The sequence below is a fragment of the Argiope bruennichi genome, chromosome 9, assembly GCF_947563725.1.
Source record: "Argiope bruennichi chromosome 9, qqArgBrue1.1, whole genome shotgun sequence".
Lineage (NCBI taxonomy): Eukaryota > Metazoa > Arthropoda > Arachnida > Araneae > Araneidae > Argiope > Argiope bruennichi.
The window spans coordinates 122,862,376-122,889,357 of NC_079159.1; the positions used below are offsets into that span (position 1 = coordinate 122,862,376).

A 26,982-nucleotide genomic window follows, 5' to 3' on the forward strand; every position below is an offset into this window, starting at 1 on the left:
TCCATGCACTGATACCAAATTTCAGCCCTCTAGTTCAACGCGTTTTTGAGTCATCATGTTCACAGACAGACACGATGTCAAATATATGTTTTTCGAACTCAGGGGAGTCTGAAACGTAGTGATTCGACAAAATCTCGAGTTCAGTTTTTTTTTCCAAAATTTCTTTTATATTTCGTATACGAGAAATTGAAAATGCTTTAAACAGCATAGAGAATTCCATTTTCAATCTTTCCAGAAAAGAAATATGAATTTATATTTTTGTTCAGTTCCTCGGCCTTATAAATAATATTAGTTAAATATTTTGACATGAATCTTTTAGACTGATCCAATGATCACGATGAGAAAGTTCCACCGATTAATACATCTTCGAGATGGTTAAAATAATGATAGACAGACCTTCGTGATTCAGCTACTTTTATACACAGTTTTTTTTTAAATGTTACTGTGCATATAATAGTAACAAATAATTAGAGGGAATGTAATAATAATAATTACAATAATTTTTAGCAGTACATTTACTGTAAAAAATATCATTCTTTATGTCATTTAGAGTATTAGTGCATGCCTGTGTAGATATTTACCTATAAAAGCTAAACACCACTCATTCACTCATGCACCAAGAAATCTAAACTGCAATGGCTAGAAACAGGAAATCCGACAAATTTTCAGTTGCAGCTATTCATAGAGACAGAACTTTTTTAAAATTTAGAATTTTGTTTGATTAAAATTAATCAAAATTTTAGTTTCTCTGGAATGAATTATTGTGTTAAATATTTTATAATGTTATTATACAATGAAGAAAATAAATTTTTTTATTAATTAATTTCTATGCGCTTAATTTTTTCCTCTAAGGTTAAAGACAACTTACAACAATATTTTTTTCCCGTATAATATGGAATGAAACAGATTATTCAGGGATAAGTTCAGTAATAAGCATACTTTTTCGCAATCTGTTGGCATCCCAGAGGCAATGCAAAAAGTACTTCTTGAGCGTTTCCTATAAAAAAACATATTAAACATGAATGATTTAAAAAAATTTTATTAAAGGTGGAATTAAAAAGTTTGAGGATAAGGAAAAGGAAAGCTTTGAGGAAAATTTGAGGATAAAAAAATATATATTATTGCTGGCTCATAAGAGATGGTAAGTTAAACAACGAACTAAAAAAAAATATTTTTTATAATTATTTTGGAGAGCTTTCTGAAGAATGAATCAGTAAAAAGTTTTTTTATCACAATCACAACCGAAAGCAAAAGGCGCTTGCCGACAATTTAAATATTTTATTGTTATTGTGTTCAATGTGAAATAAAACAATTCCCTCCCAGAAATAGAAACTCTGTGACCCTCTAACCGGTTGCTTTTGTTCTGAACAGGGAATTTTTTAGGGAAAATCGTAATGAGGGGAAAAGAGTGTGCCGCTGTCAGGGCAGCAACGATAGACACAGTTTCAAACTCGATTGGAAGGGCAACGGAATGGTTGTTCAGTGGTTTTCCTCGGATTCATTTCATTGAGTGGACTTAAGTGCGTGTTTATTGGAATTTTCTAAGAGTTTGGTGCTTCATTTGTGAAGAATTGAATGGATTTTTAAATCGGTGGTAATATTGGAGCAGGTAAGGAATTATTCTTAAGGTAATTTTAACCAATAAATCATTTTGTGGCTACATGAATCTATTTTTTTATTTTTAGTAGTATTTTGCCATTTAAATATTCAAAGCCTCGGCGATGTTTATTGAAAAGAAAAAAGAAAGCGCATGATTTTGACACAGAGTATATTATCTGTTATTAAATATAAAAATGTACTTTTATTATCTCTATTAAATAGTTTTTTTATCCTCATTATTTATCCATGATGATTTTTTTCTACTTCAATTTAAAAAAATTTTTGTGAGGATAAAACAATACTTCTTTTTTTATATAATTGACATTTTTTTAATATTTAACTCGCAACGAGTTTTCATTCTATACATATGAAATGAATTAAAATTGTTTAAAATATTTTTATTGCTCTGACATCATGTTTATGGAAGAAAATGTTCTTATTTTTTTATGTACACGAAATAAAAAAAACCTGTTTAGTAATTTTTCAACTATTCTGTTGATGTTTTTTTTTTTTTTTTTTTTTTTTTTTTTGTATTTACAAAAATAGCTGATTACGAATAAGAATATCGAAGGAAAGTATCTTGAACATATTGGTTGATTTCATCTTGAAATCAATACATTAATACTTCTCAAAATCTTTTAAATAGCAATAATTTCTTTTCGATTTTTTTTCTTGTGATAAACCGAAAATTCTAAAAAACAGGCTTTATGTATATTCTTTAAACTGTGATGAAACAGGAAGTTACATTTGTTAAAAATAACATCTTTAATTTTCTCTATTTTCAATGATAATAATAATTTGGAATAATAAACGAATGATAGCTAGTAAAAACAAATTTCTTTTTGTGTACTAGAAAGTAGGGTCTTTTTTTTTTTTTCGTTTTAATTATTTTCGAATTTTTAATATTATGAAATCTTGAAATCAATTCTTTTTTCTGCATGTTGTTTTAAAGTAGCGCCACATAAATGTACGTAATTTAAAAACTCGCATCAGGAGAGGAGTGAAAAATCGGTTACAAAATTCGATTTTTACTAACATGAATTAAATTAAACAAAATGAAGGAAGTTAAAAAAGAAGTCCTTAGCATTTAAGTTATCCAAAGTATTCAAAGGCACGACGCAATCTTATTAAAATATTTAAATCTGATTTTTTTTTATCTTTCCGTTTTTTAAAACAATTTTTATAGGAACCTTGTCTGCATTGTATAAAGTTAATAATAATATTTGTTACATTTATTTATTAAATTCAGTTTTATTTTGGTGTCATGGATTGCTTACTAATCCCAAAATCCTTGATCAATCAAGCAGTTGTTGATCCCTTGTTGTTTGAAAAAGAACTGTAAATTGTCAATTTATCTATCTTTTCTTTTCTGAAATGTATCACATTTTCCTACATATTCTTCTTTCTCCAATGTTTAATTCCACAATATGATTAGGAACTGATCAAAAGAAAAATACCGCAGCGCTGTTTTTTATAGAATTAAAATAGATTTGAAGAATATGAAAGGCAATTTATTGTGATCGCTGATAGTGTTTCGCTTCTTTTTTAAAGTATGTATTTCCATTTAAATCAATGATCAAAGATGGTTATTAGCTTGTGTGAGTTTATGAATTTTTATGCCGATTTTTAAAGATGCGAATCCAGGAGATATAGTTTAATGGAATGTGCTGCATTGTTGTTCTTAAATTGCTGACTTCACGAGAACGAAACATTCATTTATGAAACCTGATTTTTGATTGGAATTAAAACGAGGTTATGGTGATTTAGCCTCGCGTAAATGACATCTAAAACAACATGAACTCTTCTCGATTTTCTTTAATACTTCCACACAAAAGCTAGAACATGTAGTCAAAACTGGTCACGCCTGTATGTTTTGGAAACTAATACAGTCGACTGTTTTGATAACCATTTCCGCTTACAGTTGTTACTTTTTTATTCAGAAATATGACGATTTTTTTTCTATACAATTTTGAAGCACATATTTGGAAAACAAAATTTAACATTTAAAAATTTATTTATTTATTGTCACCAATTTGATTTATGCATATTATACATTTAAAAAAAAGTCCCAATAATGTGCGGGCAGTTAAGTACATACGATATTTGTATTCGACAGGCTGTACACAAATACCTTAAATAATTTTCATGGAAAATATAATATTGGCAATTGAACATTAAACTTTGCTGTAACATTTTCTGATGCCTCAAATTTCGATAATTTTCTTGCTAAATATTATAAAATCAGTCCTGTAAAACCAATCTGAAAATAGTCAGTGCAAAATGTTTGCATCAAAAAAAAATCTATAATGCTTGAAAGAAACAAATATTTCTAAACAATGCACTTGTTATTGTGGTCTTTGAGGGATTTGTTAGTACTACGAAGTTAATTTTACTCTACATTTGTCAGGGTTGAGATTTCTTCCGAGTTCTCTCCATCAGCAGGGGAAGATTCCTAATTAATTATTAGCGCTAATGGGAGAGAGGACGAAGAAATATCAGTTGACAAATACTGTAAGGTTAGATGCTAAATACATAAAAAAAAATTATACTATTAACTATGAAATATCAAAAATAAATGCGTATTTTAAATAATTATTAAAATCAATATTAAATAAACTAAAGTATAATTATTTAACCATTTTGTAATATATGGAATATTAACGATTGGTTATGCCACATTCATCTTGACATGTCCTGTAAAATAGCTTTTAATATTTGATTTGTTTAAAATGTATTCATTTTCTATATTGTATCATAATAATTAAATGCTTTTATTTGTAAATAGGAAAAATTAATAATAATCATTAATTAATAATTCGTGTTCATTTTTCAAGAATTTTATTACTTAGATCATTTTTTTTGTGATACATATCTATTTATTAAAATTAAAACACAGATATTTTCGCACAATTACTAAAATAAAAAAAACTAAGTAAAGAAACGTTAGATGTTGATTCATTTAAAAAATTTTGAAATTAAATGGATCCTCATTTGCATCGCAAACTGACTAAATCTGCCATTGTGCCTGTGTGCATTATATAGTTCGGAAATTTTAATAGTGATATGTGTATTCCTCTCTTCAAATCTTATTAAAAGAGATACATTTTCATTAAAGATTATTAAAAAGCACCTCATTTTCGTTTCACGTTCGGATTTTCGAAATGATTGCATGCTGTAATTCTATGGTTGGGATTCGATTTTCATCACAGAATAGAACTTCCGTGATTTTGGTCTCCAGAAGAAAAGTTAACGGAGCAGCTACTTTGAAGAAAATGGATGATTGCTATTGAGCTGACTATTAAGTAGTCTGGAGGAAGGAACAGCGCGAGGACAGCAGGAATGCGCATGATTTTGACCGTGGGCTGGAATTCCGTAAAAGATGTCAAGGACTCAAACGAGGATTGCGAAATCACTAGTGGTTTGCCCTGTTTGCTTTTTCGCGTATTCCAACGCAAAATGAAACAGTGTATGCTGTAATAGGTGTTTAAACTTTGCATGAATTACTCACTTCTCGCTTGTTACGTCGGCGCTGTAGAAATAGCGGAAGGCAGCTCAGAGAAATAACTGTAAAGCAGTTCCATGCGGCATTTATTAGGGTTCCTTTTTTAAATTGAAAATTTTGGCAGATTTACTTTCAATATGATAATGTTTACAGGTTACCATTCAGTCTATGAACTGAAGCAAATAGGATGAAAAAAATGCTCAAAATCTCTCACTGGAATCAAATTAAGCACAAATTTACTTCCTAGATTGCAAACGCTCATTAAGAAAGAATATTTCATTTTTTTTTTTTTTTTTTTACATAAAATTATTAATAGCGTTAGCATTTTTCGTCAGTAACCTGAGAACATCTTGTCTTTCTAAAACTTTTTCTTCTTCTTCTTCATGAGCACAACAATCCCTTGCAGACCTTTGCTGCTTCAACCACGCGCACTTTCCATCCTCCGCAACTGTCTTCCAGTTCTTTATCCTCAGAACATTTAGGTCTATTTCCTCATCATCCAGACATCTAATTGGAGGTCTTCCACTGGTCCGGGATCTCATAGGATTTTAAAAAATGGATATTTTGAGGGCGCTGATTTTAGGGTTTCTCCAGATATAGCCAAGTCATCTTAACTTATTGCTCATGATAATCAGCGTTATCTGTGGTTGCCTATACAGTTTGTATAATTAAAAACTGAATCTAGTTCGCCAACATCTTCTCTCCAGTACTAGGCCAAAGATACTTCTAAGGATCTTTCTCTCGAACATGTTCAGAGAAAGCTGAGTGTCTAAGTTAAAAGTCCAAGTTTCACTTGCATAGAGCAGAACAGGCATAATACGAATCTTATAAATTCTTAGTTTAGTTTTTCGACTCATTAAATTGGATCTTAGTTGCTTTTTCAGTACAAAGAAACCTTTATTAGCCATTTTTATTCTGTTATCAGTTTCTGCTCTGAGTTCATTGCTGTCATTAATCATTGTGCCAAGGTATTTGAAATAATCGACTTTTTCGAAGGTATGACCGTTAATACACAGAGGAACACTGTGATTTATAGTTGAGGGTGGGAATTCCATACATTTGGTTTTATCTTCGTTGATGGTAAGGCTCATATTTGTGGCAGAAGTTTCCAAAGCCGGAAATACCTCTCTCATTACCCTTTCTGACCTTCTAATAATATCTATATCATCTGCATAGGCCAGCAGTTGAATGGATCCATTCCACAGAGTGCCCTATCGGTCTAATCCACTATCCCGGATACATTTCTCAAATGCAATGCTAAAAAGCAAACAACTAAAACTTTTAAAAAGATTTTAAAATTTAAGAAAAGGGCTTTTCATTTATGCGATTTTTATTTCTGGGTGATTTTATCTCTAATTTTAATAAAATAAGTAATTAAAGGAAAATCGGCCCTCTAGTCTGAAGCATCTTTGCATGATAATGTTTATAATGTAATCTTTTAATTTTATCTTTAAAGTTTATTCTCTCTTAAACAGCAACGATAAAGTGCACAAAAAATCTATCAAAACATGCGTGCATAGAAATGCAGTGGCTAAAACAACAAAAGGTATTGCTGTAAAATATACTAAAGATATTTTGAAAATTTTATTAAGTAGAGAAAAACTGTATGAAGTACATATTGCTCCAGCAAATAAATAAGTATATCTAAAAAGTTTATATTTGAATATTAAAATATATATATATGAATTGCCTTTTTAACAATGACATCACCTAAGTTTTTGAGAAAAAAAAATGCTAAAATTTCGACTAGTTTTTAATTGAAGTTCAAATAAAAATTTTGTAAAACTCTTAAGGGAACAATATGGATCAATAATCATGTACGTCGCATCTCACGTTTAGGAGCTTTCTGGCAATATGTCTATTTCTAACATTATTGCGTTAATATTTTTAAATATATTTTACAATGTTACTTTTCATTTTTTCAAGAACTAGATTTATAGTTTTTTGCACTATGACATTACTATATACATATATGTACGAGCTACCCCTACTATATAAATAACATTAAATTTTCAAAATAAAACGGAGTTTGAATCTATTTTAAATTTTAACGCTTCACAATTTTATTAAATAAATCTTAATTTTAAAAAATAAATTTCCCGAAGTGCATGAGAAACCCTTATTTTCCTGCGTAATGGCTCAAAAATAATCTTTTTTCTTTACTGAAAGACCAAGAGAAGAGATAAAAGTCGAGACCCAAAAGGATGTCTTTGAGCTTTACTTGAGAAATCTGACGAGGGGGGGGGGACTCGTAAATCTTCTGCGAAGAGAATCCTTCTCTGCATTCCGAGATCGGTGGCTTCCAATGCTAATTGTTTTACTCAAGAGTGAGCATATTTCGGTCAAACCACAGGTTCAGGTGATCGGAGAAGGCGAGTCACGTCCGGCATACGATGACCTTCAGCCATTATTAAAACTTATTTTTATTGACTAAAAATAAAAGTTAAATAATGTGAAATAGATTACTGCGCATTGTAAGAAAGTTCGTAGCTGTGATACGTAAGCCACCACTCTCTAATGAAAATATGTGATGCGTGTGCGTTCCACCTTCTGTTATTTACTGTGAGAAAAGAAATTTTGCTGCAATGGATGGAGTTCTTTATGAATAGATTTATTTCTTACATCGCTCTGGAGTGCTCACCCATCGACAGATTTGAAAACCATTTATCTGCAGACAACACTGGCTGATGCAGAAAATGCCACAAAAGGGCTTATGATCACCGTACAAAATGTGCGCATGCATCGAATGAAGGCATCTAGTTTTGAATGTTTCTCTGTCGTTTTGTTTTCGATAACTTGTGTCTTGCCTGTTATGTTCTTGAAGTAAATTTGCTACTTAATTCTCGTTCCAAGATTGTTGATATTTTCTTTCTCTGAAATTTCTTGTTTGTAACGATAAAATCAAGACCTTCTCATTATTAATAATTAGGTTTTTGAGAGTTAGTTGCCATTTCTTTTTTTTTTTAACAAAATCGTTTAGCTTTCTGAGCTTCAAAATATGGCCGTTTAAAGATGTTTTCATCCGATAACATCAGCACAAAATATTGTTAGGTGGGACTTTTCGAAATTTTTCTCACCTTCTGTCTATTTTCAGGTGAAAGAAATATTAGAGAGGAGGGAGGGAAATGATATAACAGCAACAATTATTGAAAGAAAGTTTTTCGAAAAACACAGCATGCTGAAGAATCATAAGAGAATGCCCACCCACTCTTCATATTTTTCACAACAGTGAGCGTGTACAAATAATTCGCGTTTATATGCAAAATAATTTCCTCGTGTCAAACGCAAAAAAAAGCCCTCTTTTATTTTTTAATAAATCCTGTTGTCGCTGGTTTTAATTCGGATCGCCAATGCAGGTCAGTACTGACCCGACGGGTTAGCGCGAATGAAGGTCAACGGAAAAGAAGTGCGGCTCTCTTCCTTAAATGCAGGAAGAAGAGGGGGGCAGGTTGGTCTTGAGAGTTCTCGTGTCTGCTTCATACCTCTGCTCAGAAAATCATATTATACACTGTCATTTTTGCTTATTCGAAACGGGAATAAATAAGTTTAGACTCCATAGATTCAAAAATGCGTTCATTTTCCAATTCGATTATCATAATGTGCTGGAGGCGTCTACAGAAAAATGCGTGTAACAAGACATAGGTTGCAGTGCACTTGAATGCCTACCAAACGCATACTTGAAGGGCTCGCTTTTATTCCACATATTGGTAATGCATTAATATATATCAATAAAATCTTTTCAAAACTATATTGCTTGTTTTTCATCAACCGTATTTCGGACTTATTCAGTATTAGCTTTTTCTGCGACAGCTAATTCAGGTTCATTGAGGAATGGAGCAAACGGGTGATAATATTATACATACAGTGAAAACTCGTTTATCCGCGGAATTGGGTGACCGGAAACAAATCAACATGTGAAAATGCTGTTGATTGGAAGACTACGCGCACAATTATGATTTAATAATAAATAGAATTCTGCTCTTATAAAAGAGTTGATTTACTATTTATTTTTTTAAAAATCGGTTTTTCTGTGTTCTCGTTTAGACTCCGCTTTTTTAATTAAAGTTTGAAGGTTTTTTTGTAACAACATTTTGGGATTGTCATGATGCCTGAGGGTTGATTGATGATTGAAGGTTTATAATTTCAGAGGTCGATGGTCAGAGATTTCTTAGTACGAAAATTATCAGACCAAAATACGATAAACCACTTTGTATTAGAATTAACTTTCTTAGAATTTTTTCTTGGCAAGTTCAAGCCAATGATCTCTAATTATTTATTCTTACAATATTACTTAATTCTTGCCAAGAATTGTATGTACAGTAATGCTTCCCTTTCCGAGTAAAAACTTAAAATTTTCAGCATCAGTAGCTCACTCTGGTTGTTGTTTAGCCCATTTAAATGACCATTTACATCTTCCGGGAGAAAAGATGATATTGATTACTGTTTTATATGACATTTGTTTCCATTTGTCATAAATTTATAACAAAAGGACATTTCTTCTGATATATATAAAATCAATTCTGATATTCAAATCTTTTCAGTTGATTTTAAGCATGTATTTAGAAGTATTGGATGAGGCGAAATGATAACCTACTCTAATAACCTTTCCACAATCCTTATATAGTATTTTTATAGTCCTTTTTATAATTCCTTAACCCTCTGATTACACACTTATTTGAAACGACTTTTGTATTTGAAGCGCATTTTATTTTTTGAACATGTGAAGGCAGTAGCTTTTACGTAAGAATTCATTTATTTCTTATTATTCAATATATATATATATATATATATATATATATATATATATATATATATATATATATTGCTGCATGATATTGAGATAACTTAAGCTAATCTGAATTACAAAAAAAAAAAAAAAAAAAAAAAAAAAATGTAAACGTTCTGATACGTCAAATGTACCCAAAGGGTAAATACAATTAATTTTCTGCTGGATTATAATATCCGATTTTTTCAGACAGGTCTCCCCCCCCCCCTTTGTTTTTTGTAAGAAACTGTTTCCTACAAATTCATTCTTATGTAATGCTGCAAAGTAACGGAAAGGAGTGTATTATGTTAAACAGTGTTGAGCCTGTTTGCGAACCTTGTCCTAAAGAACAGAATCATTAGCCAGTTTTATCAGAGAAGAACGCGCTACATCGATGAGGAACTAACTGTTTCATCGTGATGCGCCGGCGCAAGGCTACCTGTTTATTTTTTTAACGAGATGACTATTGTCTCCATTTCCGGAAGGGACCGAAATGATGATCCGGAAGTGATCCGCTGGGATGGGAAGGGGCAAAATTCCCAGCCGTTGGGGCAGAGACCGGTTGTTTCAGATAACCACCTGCTTTAGTGGATGTTTCATGCTCCTTGGCTTGATTTTCGAACTTCAGCATTTATGTCAGGAAGTGTTGAATGGTCAGTAGTGTTTAAAGCCAGGTTAGGCACGCCAAGGGGGATGGTCGCTGCTCTGAGGAATAAATAAATTGCGTTTAAGAGAAAAATATGATATAAAAAACATTCTAATTCCGTTGTCTCCAAAATTAAGTGAAAACATATGCGATGCTATAATTTTTACAATCTGGAAATCCGTTACTGAAAACAAAAGTTTTTACACTCTAAGGATTACACTGGATCATTCTCAAATGCTTTTAGCGAAGTTTCACTCTGCAGGACTTCTCACGATATATACCTAGCATCTATTTTTATACTAATTGGATATCAACTTCTTTTGATGACAAGAATTGGGAGTAAAGTGTTTCGTTATTTTAAAAAAGTTGAAGCATTGCAAGAAAATAATACTTAGCTTTAGTGTAAAAGGAATCCAGTCGTAGTTACCTATAGAATTCCTATAGATAAAAATGAATCGTGCATATAATTTTTTTTTGTTACTATTTGTATTTGAGTGTTGTTGCTTTTCTCTGTAGATTTTCTGATATGTGTATATTCGATTTAATGTTTTAAGATTCATTTTCATGTTTTAATTAAATTCACGCCTGGTATGGTGTGGAAGTTTGGAGAGGGAGGGGCCAACTCAGATGTCGTACTCGTTATCTGACCGCGGTTCAAGATTACTAGGCCCATTCCAAAGTAGACGCAGCGTTCTTTTAAATGGGACGTTAATATAATTAAATCAAATTAACCAAACTAAACTCAGGATTAAAGAAAATTCTCTTTATCCCTTCCCAAAATTGACCAGTATAACAATGACGCAATGTGCCAAGAAGAGAAAAGAGAACATTTCCTGAATCAAAGAACCTTCCAAATGAACCTTTCCTTAATCAAAGAACCCTCCAAATGAACCTTTCCGTAATCAAAGAACCTTCCAAATGAACCTTTCCTTATTCAAAGAACGTTTTTAATTTAGGTGTGTTTTGCACTTGACATAGAAGCCTCACGAAAGACTGTTACATTCGTTAACTTTAAAGTTTGCACTCTTTAATATTAAGCATTGAATTAGGTGATTAGGCGATAATTTTAGACTTTGAAAAACTGAAAAGAATACACACACACAAGTGAGTGGGAATAAATGTAAGAATTTCACCTTCGAAATCAAAAACAGACAAGACTTAAGAGACTTCCTGCTTGCATGAAAGTTTCTAACAATTTTTTTTTTTTTTTTTTTTTTTACAATTTTTCACAGAATGGAAATGGCTTATTTATCCTACATATTAGAAATCAACATTATACATACTACCATAAAATACATACAATATTTTTAATAATAATAATAGGTCTGATAAGTCATTTTTCTATTGTTTGCAAAAACGTTTATGAAGAATTCCCAGATAAAGAACCCCTGGAAATTTGTAATTGTATAAATTCAATATTATTACAGTTATAAAAAAGATCGAACTTGAAATAAAACAGTAAAATGCCAAAACAATGACGTGATACTACCATATATTGCAATTTGTCCTTCATTCCACAAAAAAAAGTCAATACAATTTAGTTATATAATGTATGGAACAAATACTTACATGAAAAAAAAATCAGGATAATTTCCTTAAGCCAAATTAATTTCATTCTAAATTTTGTGGAACTGGGAAATTTTATTTGAATTATTAAAAATAATAATAAAAAAAATCCTCTTGGGAAAAATAAATTAAATCACAGAGATGCCTATGATTTTCAGGATCTAATTACTTAAAATACTAATGTAATAATACTAAGAATTAAAAAAAATTCTTGATTTTATAAATTTCTGTTGGATCGATTTAATTAATCTCTTTATTATTAATAATTTATTTATTATAGCAAACACAGACGAAAGTATTCCACGAGGTTCGGTTTTAATTCCAACATATTTTCTACACCATTACGAAAAAATTATAATACTGAAGATAAATTCAGGTTGGAGTACAAAAATGAAATAATAATTTTTAATTTTAAAGATTTTACTTCAATGCATGAAAGCTACATATTTCATCATCGCCTGTGAGCAACAGAAGCTGAAAATTGCCGAGTATTCTAATCTTGAAACAGCGGCAATCAATGGTCTCCCAAAGTTTTGTCACATACTCCCTAATAAAAGACTTATCCTCTTGCATAGCATTAGCTCACAATAGTTACTGTATGTTAAGATTTGGCTTGGATTCGGCATTTTTATTGAATCTGTCGTACGATCCTTGGCGAGTTTTATGGCGATTAATCTCTGGTATAGAATTAATAATATCCGAAATTCGAATTTGTGTTTTGCAAGTTTTTTCTCCTGCCGAACGAAATTAAAATTTGACTCTTTTCCTCGTTTTGCAGTTATTGTTAACCTGTATTCGGACAGCCGTACAGACAGACTTTCTTTGAACAGATTTTGCTCAAAATTTGATAGAAATCTGCAAATTTGATGTATAGACCTTATTCCAAATTTCATACCTCTAGATCAAAGCTTTTCTGAGCTTTCTTTGTCACAGGCAGAAAGACATTCTCCAAAAATGTGTTTTTCGAGTTCAGGGAAGATCTTAAACATGGAGATTTGTCGAATTCTGGAGTTCGAATTTTTCGACGATTGCAATACTTTATTCTTTGTATATGAGAAAGTAGAAAAATATGCAATTGATAAAATTAATTATAATTGGTAAAGAGTTTAAATTTGTTTCGGAGCTTAACCATACAATGAAGTTAATAAAACACGATTTTAAAATGTTTTATTTCATATTATAATTTATCTTATATATCTTTATTTTATATTTTTTATTGTGAATATTCCATTTACGGAGCAATATTCTATTCACAAATACTTTTATGATGCTACGTAATATTTTTAATTCTTGCTGAAGAAATCCAACACGTACAAAGGTTGATAACCCCCTGTACCATATGTCCTTGTTCAGAGTTACGGTACCTGAGACGTGGGATCAGAATGGCGGAAAAGGCGTCGGCCAGCGAAAGTTGTAGGCCGCTCCAGTCGTTCCTCCCGGACTGACTCACAAAGGCCGCGTGGGCCCTTTCCGAGAGAAATGGCTTCCGACAGATCACGCCGATTTTGGCATGGCGAGAGTCATTGTTAATCAATTTCTTTTTACTTGTGCTCACAGGCGGATACATTTGCGTACCACTCATTCCTAGGGATTTCAACCCTCTTGTACAATTAATCTCTCGCCTGCATAACCATATGAAAATGAAACTAGTTAGCGGCTATGGATTTAGGGGTTGTGTAGAAATATGCTATTTATGAAAAATAAATGAAATGCGTAATCAAAACGCATGGAGTATACCTCTTGAGTAGGGTTGGATGCAGGATTTTCACTTCGTAAATTTCAGCAAACTGTTTTAATTAAATTCATGTGTTTCAGGCTCCTAAAATTAAAGATGAAATGTTTTTAAAGAAACGTATCTCATATTATTAATTTAATAGTTTAAAAAGTCAATAAACTGGACGGATAAACCAAAGGCGGCTAGTGTTTCTTTAACGAAAGATGAAATTATTCTAAGAATTAAACATAATCTAAAATATTTAAACCAGCTTATATTTATAACGCCTATTTCAGTATTTGCTTTAATTATTCATTTTGAAAATTGTACTCCGTTATGAACCTCAAATGCAATAACATCAAGAACTCGAATTTACACCATCGATAACGGAATCTTGATCATGGTTTGCGCAGCCTCTCTGGAATACTCATGGATCCGTTAATGTTGAAATTATTGAAAAAGTGAAGTATTGCCTAACGCTTTCCTTAGGAGACAAAAATAAAAATCGAGGTAAATATTTCTTCTCCTTTTTAATTCGGATTGTAGAATTATAATACTATTAAATATTATTTTTAATTCGGATTGTAAAATTATGATACTGAAAATTGTTTGTATAAAATTTGGCCAATCGAAGGAGAGACAGATATTCCTCGTTTTAGAGCGTTTCCTATTTCGCTCTGAAAGAAGACATATTTGGAGCTTTTGCGTGATGTCTCATACTTAACAAATGAAAGGATAGAAATTTTTATTAGATTTTATTATTTTTCATATCTTTAGACATCCTTTTTTCTCTCTATGTCATCTTTAAATTTTCATATATTTGCAATGTTTAAAAATGACCTCCCCCCCCCCTTTTATCATTCTTTTTTTCTTTATCATTTTTATTCTATTTGAGAATTAGCTCCTGAAAACTTTCATGTGTTTTTTTGCTTGTAAGAATTTTGACTTTTTATTATTATTATTATTATTATCACCGGAGCAAATCTAAATCTCTCAATTGAAAATGTGTTAGATGATTAAATCAACTTATTCTGTGAATAGATAAAACATGTGTAGATGATAAATTTGTACGGTCCCCCCCCCCACAGAATTTTAGATGGCTTCAGTAAAATTTTAAATTCTATTAAAAATTCGTTTTTGATTTAATAGCAGTAATAAATACTCAGAACGATGGAGAAAAAAATCAGAAGAATGCTGCTTGATAAGTAAACGTTTGAAGACAAACTTAATCGATGATTCCATAGTTTGAATGACTTGCTTTGTAGCTTGTAACTTTCTTTTTTGTTCTGTAAATAATTTTTTAAATGGAAATGGGTAAATTTTGCATACTCTCTTTATGAACTGTTGAGAAATATAGTAAATAATGTTAGATGTATTCAAATGAAGGGGTGCAAAAGGAGACTGTAGGTAGAGTCGGTGTGTTTATTCAGCAGAGATCTGAGGTACACTAGGCGAAAGATTTCCAGAATCCCTGTGTCTGTGACAAGAGCCTGTCCTCCGTTGTGTCCTAGCTCGTTGAAGCGCTTCTCTTTGAGCTGTTTTTGTAGCGGACAAAAAAGATGGAACTCGTAGGGTGACATGTCAGGGCTGTAGGGTGGATGTTCAAGCAGCTCCTTCTTGAACTTGGCCTTACACTTTATAACACCTAGGAGACCTGTGGGCGAATATTATCGGGGAGCTGAATCACTTCTTCCATGAGCAACTCGGGCTATTTGCTCTTGATGGAGTGCGTAGGTTACGGGCTGTCTCGCGGTACAAATCACTGCTAATGGTTTTTCCGTTCTCGAGGAATTTCATGAGTATCGCACAACTGCCTATTCCTTTCCTGCGTCATATGCGGGCTTTCCCAGATGTCGCACTACGTTATGCCAAAGTGGAATATTCAAATTTCAACCGGTTTGGATTTTATGACGTTCTGTATCTTTTCGTTTGAACACCCCTATCACGAACATGATAAACTGAGTATATTTTTCCAAGTTTTTTTAAAATCAAATAACAATTTGTTTTATCTTAACTTCTTAAATGGAAGTCTGATTTAAAATAATATGACTAGTGAAGTTTTGTTTAGTATGGCTGCTGATATTAAATTTTAAAAATATAACTTTTTGAGTTTTGATGCAGTAAAAATTTCTCTTGTCTCACTTTTTACTTGATAGAAAAATTTATAAACATTTTTTTTCTGTTATTTTTTAGAAAGATTAATCAATTTTTTTGTGCTTTTTATATTTGTTATCAAATTTTGATAAATTGAGTAAAGATTAAATATTCATTTAACATTGTTTAATCCTTTATTAGTTCATTTATTTAATCACCTGAATTATGAATAAACATGAAATATAGTCATCAAAAACAACAACAACAAAAAGAACGTCTTTGCAATTGGAGAAAGAAGGGTATCTTCTCAAAACTGATTATGTGAATTGAAAGTTATGTTCAAGTTAGCTAATTAGGTGATTGAGTTAATAAAGTTTTTGTTTTGGGACGGACCTCGTAATTTCCTAAAACTTGGAAGTAATTAATTATTACTTTTAGGTTTTACGATTATGCTTATCAATCTTTTTTTTTTTTTTTTTTTTCTCTAGATCAACTTTTCCTCATGAAATTAGTCCACGATTTTAAATCAACATTCTGATAAAAAATTCTGAAAAATTAGCGTTCTTATTATTAAGCAGGTAATGCAGTTTTTTGATGATATCTATGAACTAAATGATACTTTAAAGATACTTCTCGATCGGGAAATGCAGACGGGTAGAAAAGTGTTTGGAGGTGATGTTGTTTCGTCAGTGATGAATTTTTCGAAAAATAATGAGCATGATGATTGAAGTTTCTATCTGATATTCCTTTCTGTTACGTAGCTAAGTGGAATTCAAAAACATTTTTTTCATATTAAAAATATACCTCCGAATTTCCATTATTTTTAAATTGGCTCCCGACTTATTTTATAGATACTTACAACTTTTCTATTAAATTTTACCTCTTAAATTCATAGCTTTTTGTTTCCCCCTTCCTTATCTGAACTAATATTCGGCTGTGACTTCTCTTGAATGATCAAGCCAACAAAAATTAATAAATTCTTTTTTCATGTTTTGATACTGTCATGAAAATCGACTGGACTAATAATGGGGTGGTTCTTTTCAGACGGCAAGCAAGCAAGATTAAATGTATCTCAAAAGCAGCTGAAAATTCTGGAATGAAATTTGATAGAAGTGCAGAAAATTTTTGATCGAATAGCTGAATTCCTATTGTTCTAATTCAATTCGTATCTGGATTGAATTACAGAAAATTCTCGGTTTTCTATAAAGGAAAATTTTGAGATAGCAATTAGTTAACATAATTGATTAATTGCTGTTTTGGATTTAATACTGATATGTAGAATACTTTGCCAATCCTAATAAACCTTTTCCCTCCCACTATTAAAATTACTTAGATAAAACATCCCAGTTAGTGAGCGCTGATTCTGCAACACCTGAAAACAAGAGGTTAGATGCAATTTATTTCTAAAGATAAGATATTACTAATTTATTTCTAAAGGTAAAAGATAGTGTATTAAAATAAGAAGAAAAAAAAATGGGAATGAAAATGAATAATGAAAAAAATGAATCCTTCTCGAAGATCTTCGAACAGGGATTTTCAATCCAAGGATTTTTTTTTCTCATAGGGACTTCAAAATGTTAATTTTAGAGCTTAATTCAAAATTCCCCTGGGGTTGCGGTGCCTGGTGGTAACTTGAAGGACGCTTGGCCTCGACTTAGGAAACGGAGGGTTTCAAGTTCGAGGTTCGATTGTATCGAAATAAACGGGTCCGGTGCACGTTAAACCCGTCGAGGCCAAATGTCCTCATTTGGAAAGGAGTCCTCGTCACCTGGAATTTACATCCGGTTCAAAATTATGAAGTCGGTCCCAAAATAGCACTAGTGTCCTTTTAAAACGGGATGTTAATATAACTAAATTAAAATAAACCAAGGTCCTCTCACAAAGGCTTAATTTTCAGACGACTGTCAGGCACTCCACAAGAAAAAAAAATCCCTAGTTTGAATTCGGGCCCGAAGATTTGCAATTCATTTTCTTTCTTTTTTTTTTTTTTTTCATTATTTATTTTCCGTTTTCATTTCCATTTTTTCTTCTTGTTTTTATACATTATAATCTTTAGAAATAAATTATATGTAATTTGTTTCTTTTTAGATGTTGCAGTATTTGCGCGTTCTAATTGCGATGCTTTACCTAAGTAATTTTTCTAATAATTTGAATTTTTATTTATTTTTTGCTTTATTTGTTTTTGGATTTTTTAGACTGGATCTGCAGAGTTTGTGATCAGATACTTTCGAGTGCTTTATTTTTTTGTTATATTGCCTCCTGGAAACTAAAATATCTCTTGAAACTACAGAAACAGCTTAAAATCAAAATTGTATTATTTGAAAAAGATATTCTACCTAAGAAATTGCGAGAAAATTTTTCGAAACCGTCTTAATTTATTATTTTATATTTTATTCCCCAAAAACGGATTACAATGATATCCAAAAAGAATAATCTACGAATATTAGAATCGAAGAAAATGAATTTTGAACATTGGATCTTTGTTTAATAGGGCTAATGGAAAGATGCCGGAAGATAAAATAAAAAATTTCATTAAAAATTATTGCTCTGTTTTCTAACTGGATAAAAGCACCGCTTTCATGAGTTCAGGTCACTCTAGGGAAACAGTTTGTTCTTTCAAATATATAAATTTCTAAAAATACAAATATTGACAAAGATCATCGGAAAATCTTTTCCAAAACGGACAATGACTAATTTCCTGCTGCATATTTAATCTTTTGTTCAAAATGCCGTCGGCCATAATTTTACTCCTTTTCACTATTTTATGAATCCTGTTTTTCATTTAATCCTCTTTCAGCAATAGGAAATGATTTGAGAATCTATTTTCCCCTGATTTCACTGTCGAAACAATTTCCTCTTTGATTCAAAAAGTCTTCACTCGAAGGTAGCTCTCTAAGTCGGGCAATAAACCACGAACAGAGTTTGAACCGACTTTTTCCACCCTATTGTTTCGATTCGCGGCTCATTTCTCCAGAGAACAAGCATTTTTTTGGTTGTTCCATTTCCGCCATTTTCGTTCCGCTCAAAGGATGCTTATCGTCTGACGCCTACTCTCGTTGGAGGCGTTTGTTATCTGCTCGGAGATCGACCCCGAAGGGGCGGACATCCGAATTTCTTCTTTGATCTTGTGATATGATTCGTTACCCCTTCTCCCCTTTTTCTTCGCTGATGATCGGAAAAATTTGTGACATTAGTTACAGTTTATTTAAATTTAAGCTGTTTTTATTTTTTAACGTATGAAACAATGAATGCTAACATCAGTATATTCTATAAGACTAAATATGCAATAAAATTTGTAAAAAAAGTGTAAAATAAATTATTTAAAAACTCAAACCAACTTTTCTATCAAATTTTCAATAATTCGTTGAATTTAGAAGGAATGAATAAAAGAAACGTTCATTTGTTGCTTTATAAAACTGAAGCAAAAACTGGAGATTTATTTTATTCTTTAAATGTGTTCTTTTACATATCTCGAAAGCTAAGAATTAATAAATCACTATCATGATATTTTAAAAGCGAAATAATCAAAAAATGCATCCGTCGAAAAAGATTTTTATTTAGTGCTTTATCTTCAAACAAGGAATGTCCTTTTCAGAAAATTGTTTTATATATTTCATTTAAAATAAAACGTTAATAAATAAAGCTTCCATTTTCCTTCTTAACACAAAGTAATGAAAGAATAATAAAAAAAAAAAATGTCGAAAGCGTTTTATCCTAAGAAATAAAATAACCTTTTCTCTTCAGGAACTTCATATTTCCAGCTAAATATAAAAATACAAATATATTTGAATTCTTAATAATGTGTTGATTGAAATATGCTTTTTCCTGCTGATTTTTAAAATGCAATTTTTTAAAAAGAAAATCATCTGCGCCCATACGTAACCAAATCACCTATGCCATACCTAAATATTCTATTAGAAACTGTAACTAAACTAATCTATTTATAAAACGGTAACGTATATGGCATATAAATGGTTCTTATCTTTATCGAATCATAATAATCAAATATAGACAAACCGCCTTACGGATACCAGACTGTTTCATTGAATGTTTTTATAGCTGTGTTCAATTCGGCGTTTCACTTAGATATTGACGGAGATACAAAACATCATTAGAAGTGCTAGGGAGAGGACTCGGCATGTCACCAAAAACTCAATGCATTCAAAGAAAAGAAAGTGTAAGAGAAAAAAATGACAGAAATAGGCATGAAAGTGAAATTTAAACAGCGCGCGAAAATAGACATAATCGTTGTGATTTGCTTGGAAACCGATGTCCATATGATGTCCAAAATTAATATTTCACAAAAGTGGTTTTTGCATTATCTTAAAATATGTGTGTGTGTGTATATATATAATATCAATTTCATTTCAATACAATTTTATTTATTTATTTTTAATACATTTTTAAAATTTAATTTGATATACAGCTATACAGCTTGTAATAAGTTTTTAAAGTCATGATTCAAGCAAGTTATCTATCAAAATATACATGCGCGTGCTTTTGCCAATCATTCACTCTGAAGTTGGAGTTTCTTTTTTGCCTTCATTTCATGGTATATAAACATTTTAATTTGCAATTGTAATAATTTGTAGCAGACTGGTTTCAAATGAATTCACGTTTTCTCATTGCATCAAGTAACAAGGAGAAATTTTTTAAAATCTTTTCTTACTAATCATTTAACAGCTTAAAAAGGTCAATAATCAGGACAAAGTAGCTGGTTGCCAAAGGCGGCTAATTTGGAGAAATGGAGAAATAGAAGCACATTTAATTTTTTTTTCATAGAGACAAAAATTATCATAGTAATTTGACATCTATCATTTTATGAATTTCATTTAACATCTAAAGTTTCATGCTATTTTTGTGACATTGTATCTAAAATATAACGTTGTTTAATACAAACTTCAAAAGAAAATTTAATCCAAACTATATTTCATGAACATCGTTTACGATTTTAACGCCAATGGCCATCTGAAAGCATCAATTAATTGCTGTTGTTTGACAGCGTCAGAAATGGCAGTGCTTGGGAAGGGGAGCGCCGCGTGTGGTTTGTTTACCCCGCCATTAGGTAAAGTCATGGGACAGAACATAAAGGCGAAGAAGAGAGTTCTCCTTTCTAGCTTTACATTTAATCAACATTATTCTGACTGATGCGCATTTTAGGAATAAAACGTGCATGACAGGGGCGAAACACAAACGTGTACCAGTTTTCTCAAGGAAGTCCTTCAGGACACCCACACACTGGAGATGAATCAGATCTTTGTTTCAAGTCTCACTCGGTTGCTCCTAATCCACAAAAGATGCTACATCTTTCTTTTATTATGACTCGAGGAGCAGAACAACAACAGCAATTTCAAGGACTGGTCATTCCAATGCTTAAATCTGACCCCAACTTTTATTAATGGTGTTTCGATGAAATAATCGTTTTCATGCTCCTCTCAAGACAGTATCTCTTTTCTGCCTTGTTTTTGAAATGCGTTCCAAAGAGTTTTGATATGAAAACCGAATACTTATCTTGTACCGCCACTGATGCTAGAGTTCGCCAGTACAATGACTGCCATCGCGGGAATTGTTTCACGCTGCCAGGATGCCCGACCTAAAGGTTTTTGCAGAAGCTTCATTTATTTGTTTGTTAGTCCTTTGCCGCTATTGTTTGCCTCGCCAATTAATTGGAACTCGCCATAGATGTGGTTTCGAATTGAAATGAGAGACAGAAATAGCTTTGCGATTTGTTGCGAAAGTTCTGAATTCGGGATCTTTTGTGCTGTTTGTGTTCCGAATGTTTGATTTTGAATGTCGAATGCGTCTTTTGTTCCAAAATTGTGGTAGAAAGTGCGCTCATTTACAGACTTTTATTTTTTTCGTTTAAAATAAATCTTCGATATTTGTGCGGCATTTCAGTAAGACGTCACGCCATTTTTGAGTCATTTATTTAAAGTGAGAAAGTTTCAGTTATGTCGCTTTCGTTGGAAACATTTTTGGTTGAAATGCTCGTTGACTTTCAAATTCGATGTGACGTGAATGGATCAATACCCGGGTTCAAATATTCCCTCTCATACATGGTCTTATGTAAAAGACGTGAATTGTAAAAATTGAAGAGAAAAAACTGTAAAACTTAGCTATTGCAATCCAGATTATAAAAAAAAGCACTCTTACAATAAAATCAGAATGCTATCTTTAAAATTAAGTATTTGGAAACTACATATTCCGATGCCAATTATTTCAAATTCAAGAAAATAAAAGACTATTTTTTTCCCATTTAATGAAATTTCCGAATAGGGAAGAATCCTTTAAAGCGGGACTTTTACTGCACAATTTTTACTACGTGCGTTCTCTTTACTTAAACGTATTTTCGGAAGCACACACACACACACACACACACACACACACACACACACACACACACACACACACACACACACACACACACACACACACACACACACACACATATATATATATATGTGTGTGTGTGTGTGTGTGTGTGTGGCCGAAGAGAAAGAGACTTTTGAAACATTAAAACTTCACTTTATTCCATCCCTGGAGGCATCATTTATGTACAAGCAAAAAGCGACGAGTTACATCAATCTACATCACAACACAAGAGCAAAAAGAGAAGAAAGTGACAGAAATATTTTTCCCGATGATTATATACCATAAGATTCTGATGGGGATTTCTTTACACGTGTAGATTTAGGTATTTTTTAAAAAGAATGTAGAAAACCTTAAGAATTTTTATCCCTTCACTCGGAGAGTGAGAACTTGTTGATTAAAGCAGTTTTACAGAGCTCGTGTAAGATTAATTAAACACGAAAAAGGTGGAATTGGATCAGGAAATAAGATACCATTTTAGAATGAAACTAATATGGGCTAAATGAAGATAAAAATTTGGAAATGAGTTGTTTAAATAATCGGTGTATAAAAGAATTTATTTTTATACAAAAGAATGTGTGAAATATTTATTAACGCTTTTCTAGGGAATTATCAATTTTTAATCGTTCCTTACTCCAAAATATTCCAGTTTCAGTTACACTTGCTACAAATCAGGTCAACATTTAGCAAAGGAGACTCACTCTATTACCAAAAATAAATAAATAAAGTATTTATCTGCTCTTTAGATTTTACTTCACCTTTCATTTACAGAAAAAAGGAAATATAAAACTCGTTTTCCTAGTTCCTGATAGCCCATTGTGTCACCAGAAGGCGGAAAAGCAGAACAATTCTAAACATTGCGCATACTATTATTGCTGACTGTTCTTATAAAATAATTTTTTAAAAAAATTTTTGCGAAGAGTTTTAGATTTTCCTCGTGTAAAGTTCTTCGTACTTGAACTGTACATTTTGGTCTTTGGACGAACTTACGCATTGTTAATAAATCCATTTGATGTTGAAAGAGTCATTAACGCTTAGTACGGAATAAGTTTAAAAAGAAACTACGAATAGCCTCTCATCTTTTATTCAAATATTATAGATTCAGCAATGTGCCATTAATTAACCCTTATGTTCATTTTGTATAGTATACCATACATACAACTTTATAAAAATATACTGTCACTATAAAATAATTTTTAACTTAGTTTTATTAAACACATGACATTTCTAGACGTTTATTTATATATTTATACTTAAAAAAAATAGTAGTTTATCTGTCATAATTTTAAATCAGTTGTGAAAAATAACCGTCAAGATGCGCCGCTCAGCAAAGCAATCTTACCACGATAAGGGTTAATAAAAGCTTTGACCTCGCGTTTAAGGATCTTTTTTTGTAATCGAAATTTTCACTCAGTTACTCGTGTACTGAAGTTTTGAAATTTTGTACAATTAGTGTTTCTCGATCATAACAAAATTTTTTTATAGTTTTAGTGCTCTTATTTATAAATTAATATATGAAATTGACTGAAAACTTAGCCATTGAAACAGAATTTAGAAGTATTAGTTTTTATATTCCGTTATATATGTAATTACGAATTATAAAATTGAAGATAAAAAATCTTAACTATTGTAGAATGGTAATATCACTAATGCGAATTACAAAATTTAATATTCTAAAAAAAATCATATATATCGAATATTTATATGTATAATTCTATATAATCAGTAGAAAGCAATTTTCTTTACAATGAAATTTATATAACTGTTTAAAATATGGATATTAACATATGAAAAGCTAGCTAATTTGTTGAAGTTGTTTGCGTACGGCGTTACAGTAAAAGCATCATCCGGTTTGCCTGATTAGTACATTTCTTCTTAATTTTTTTTTGAAGTGTTTATTATTGTTCCGTTTTATTTCACATTGTTTTACTTATTCAGACTTTAGATTCTATGCCTATTTTAAGTTTTTGATTAAAGAAATTCTGCTTTTTCTTTTGGCAACATACCTTTCTGTCTATATTTACAAACGTTATAATATCAATTTAAATTTTGAAGAAATAATTATTAAGAAATGAATTATGTCAATCTAGGTGACATATTCCATTAAAAATATTTTTAAAAACGTAAAGACAGTATGTTTTTACTTTTCCCGAAGCCAAAAGTGTTTTCTGTCTGTTTTAAGATTTAAAGGAAAAAATCTTTTAATTCAGAGTGGAACTGACGCAACAGCATTATTCAGGCGTTACTGAAATGCATAATAATTTTCAAAATTCTTTTTCCCCATGTTCTTTTTATAAGATAAAGATAACTTGCAGCTACAGCGTGGGAATGACACTGTATGTTTGGAACTTGAATCATAAAATTTATTTTTAATTATTCAAAATACCTCTTGTGTATTAAAGTAGAAAGTTTTATTCTATTTCTGACTAAGAAAGTAAGGATTAAAAGAAATAATTATTCCATTTTACTTTGTAATCCGATTATTCCGTTGTTGGATTTTTTTTTTAACATTATGTCCTCTTGACAAATTGAAAATCTGGTTTTCTTCTTATTGTGTTTTATTTGTACTAAATGTATCTTTTTGATGCATTCCTTCAATTGCAAATGAGTTGCTAAGGTTTCTGTAAATATTCTTTTTGCTCAGAAATTGCAGGCGTAGTGCATTAAGAAGAATTTGAAAGAATTTCTATAATATAATGCAATGCAGTATGCGATATTTTCTCACCTGCCGAGCTGTATCCTGTAATATTGTTTTTCTACTTTCTTCATTTTCTGTTGTTGTTTTTTTCCGTGCTTCTGAAGCAATAATAAAAAGAAGTAATGTCCCTTCACGCGTTTTATCAACAGAAGATAGAGACACTCTTTTTCTTCTCCTTGCAGTTAATAAATAACTGAGATCCCAAAAATTAAAATAATGAAAAACAGTGAAAATTACTAATAGCAGTACTGTGAATATATCATTGCAGCATTTTAACTATGCAATAGATATAATTTAAAAATAATTGCAAAGAATGAAGTAAAATAAAATTTGGGATAAAACGCAACAAATAATCGTAAACAGAAAATGCTGTTGTTTTCCCCCTCTGAGAGATTTTCTAATAAGAAAAAAATTAAAATGGCTTATCGAAAGAGCGTGGTGAAGAATTATTCATTTCAAACCATTCGCACATTCACTTGAACTAGAAGAAACAGCTCACAATGTTTTTGAGAAATCATCCTGCCTCAATAATTATTCTACCTTTTCCCCAGCTGCTAATTCTGCTTTGAAGAAAAATCTTAATAGTGTTTTTAAAAGAATAAAGATTTACCTGAAAAATCCTTCTAAAATAGCAGGCCTTTTTCTAATTCAGAACTGCCTCAAAGTGTCGATGTGACGAGGAGGTTTAAAGATTTTGTTGCTTTAAAGACATGTCGATTTGAGTTCAATCATTAATTATTTGTTTGTAATATATCGGAATATTCATTAGCCATTTAAACGGTTTCATTTCACCTGACAAGTCCAGCAAAATGGTGGTTTTTAATATTACATTTGTTTGAAGCTCATTATTATTATATCATGTAATGCGTTTCTTTGTGTCTAAAGAAATTATCATCTAGCAGATATGGCTGATTTCAAGAAATGTACTACTTCAGTCCATTTTTTTAGATATTAAAAATAAGTAAATAAAACATGTACTTTCGCAAAATGACTATTATAGCAGAAGAATCTAAAATTTAACTGCTGATTAAGTGAAAAACATGCTGAAACATGAAATGAAATGGGCCAGTGTATAAAAATACGGGGAGTGCCTCTCAATGTTCTCAGTTTAGCGTTCCCTGCAGAGGTCAACTACTTGCAAATTCAGATGAAAAGGGATTGCGTAGCAGGGAAACAAAGATACCAACGCCTATTATTGTCTTTTCTCACTAAACTATACGTCTGGTTCTTAGTAGGGTCGTTTGGTTTGTTTCCTAGGTTAGGTGGATTTAGTTCATTAAATTTTTGATGCAAATGTGTTTACTGCAAGAAATTACGGGAATACCAACAAAGTAAGCGTTTATATATATATATATATATATATATATATATATATATATATATATATATATATATATATATATATATATATATATATATACACACAGGGTGGTCAAAAAAAAACTTCCCCTATATATGAAACCCTAGCGGCCTATCCGCTCAACCAATAGAACCAAAATTTCAGACATGGTTGTTTGAAGGTATGCGCTGGAAATTGTGATGATTCTAAACAATGCAGAGCTCACGGTTACTGTTACAGTGAGAGAATTTCGAAATTTTCGAATGGCAACACCCACTTTTTCCTTGCGCAAATTGATCAGCGTACTGAAAAACCACAAATGGCGTTGGAACGATTAGCGTGTGACGAAAATTAGCGGCGTAAATCATTTACAAAGAAGAGCATTATAAAGGACTAATGACAACAGAGAGAGGAGGAACTTTGACGCACCTTGCATAATTCACATTGTTAAACAGGAGCAACGAAATGTCATTAGTGACATTGTATGGATGCAAGATGGGGCTCCTCCACACGTCACCCAATGTGTTCGATCAGTGCTGCAACAACACTTTGGTGATAGAGTCATCTGTCATAACTTTGCGGTTTCGCGGCCACCGCGATCCCCCGACCACACTTCTATGGATTTCTGCTTCAGGGGTTATCTGAAATCTAAGGTGTACACGCCTGGTCCACGAGATGTGTCAGAATTGC

At 31.5% G+C, this 26,982-nt stretch overlaps 1 protein-coding gene across 1 annotated transcript in view; it reads left to right on the plus strand.

Moving 5' to 3' along the window:
* Window positions 1-1,456: 1,456 nt before the first annotated feature.
* LOC129983985 (cadherin-99C-like) overlaps window positions 1,457-26,982 on the plus strand; it is a 103,448-nt gene continuing 77,922 nt past the window's right edge. The window contains exon 1 of the mRNA XM_056093723.1: window positions 1,457-1,609. The gene's annotated coding sequence lies outside the window, so the exon portion shown is untranslated. The remainder of the gene's footprint in view (window positions 1,610-26,982) is intronic.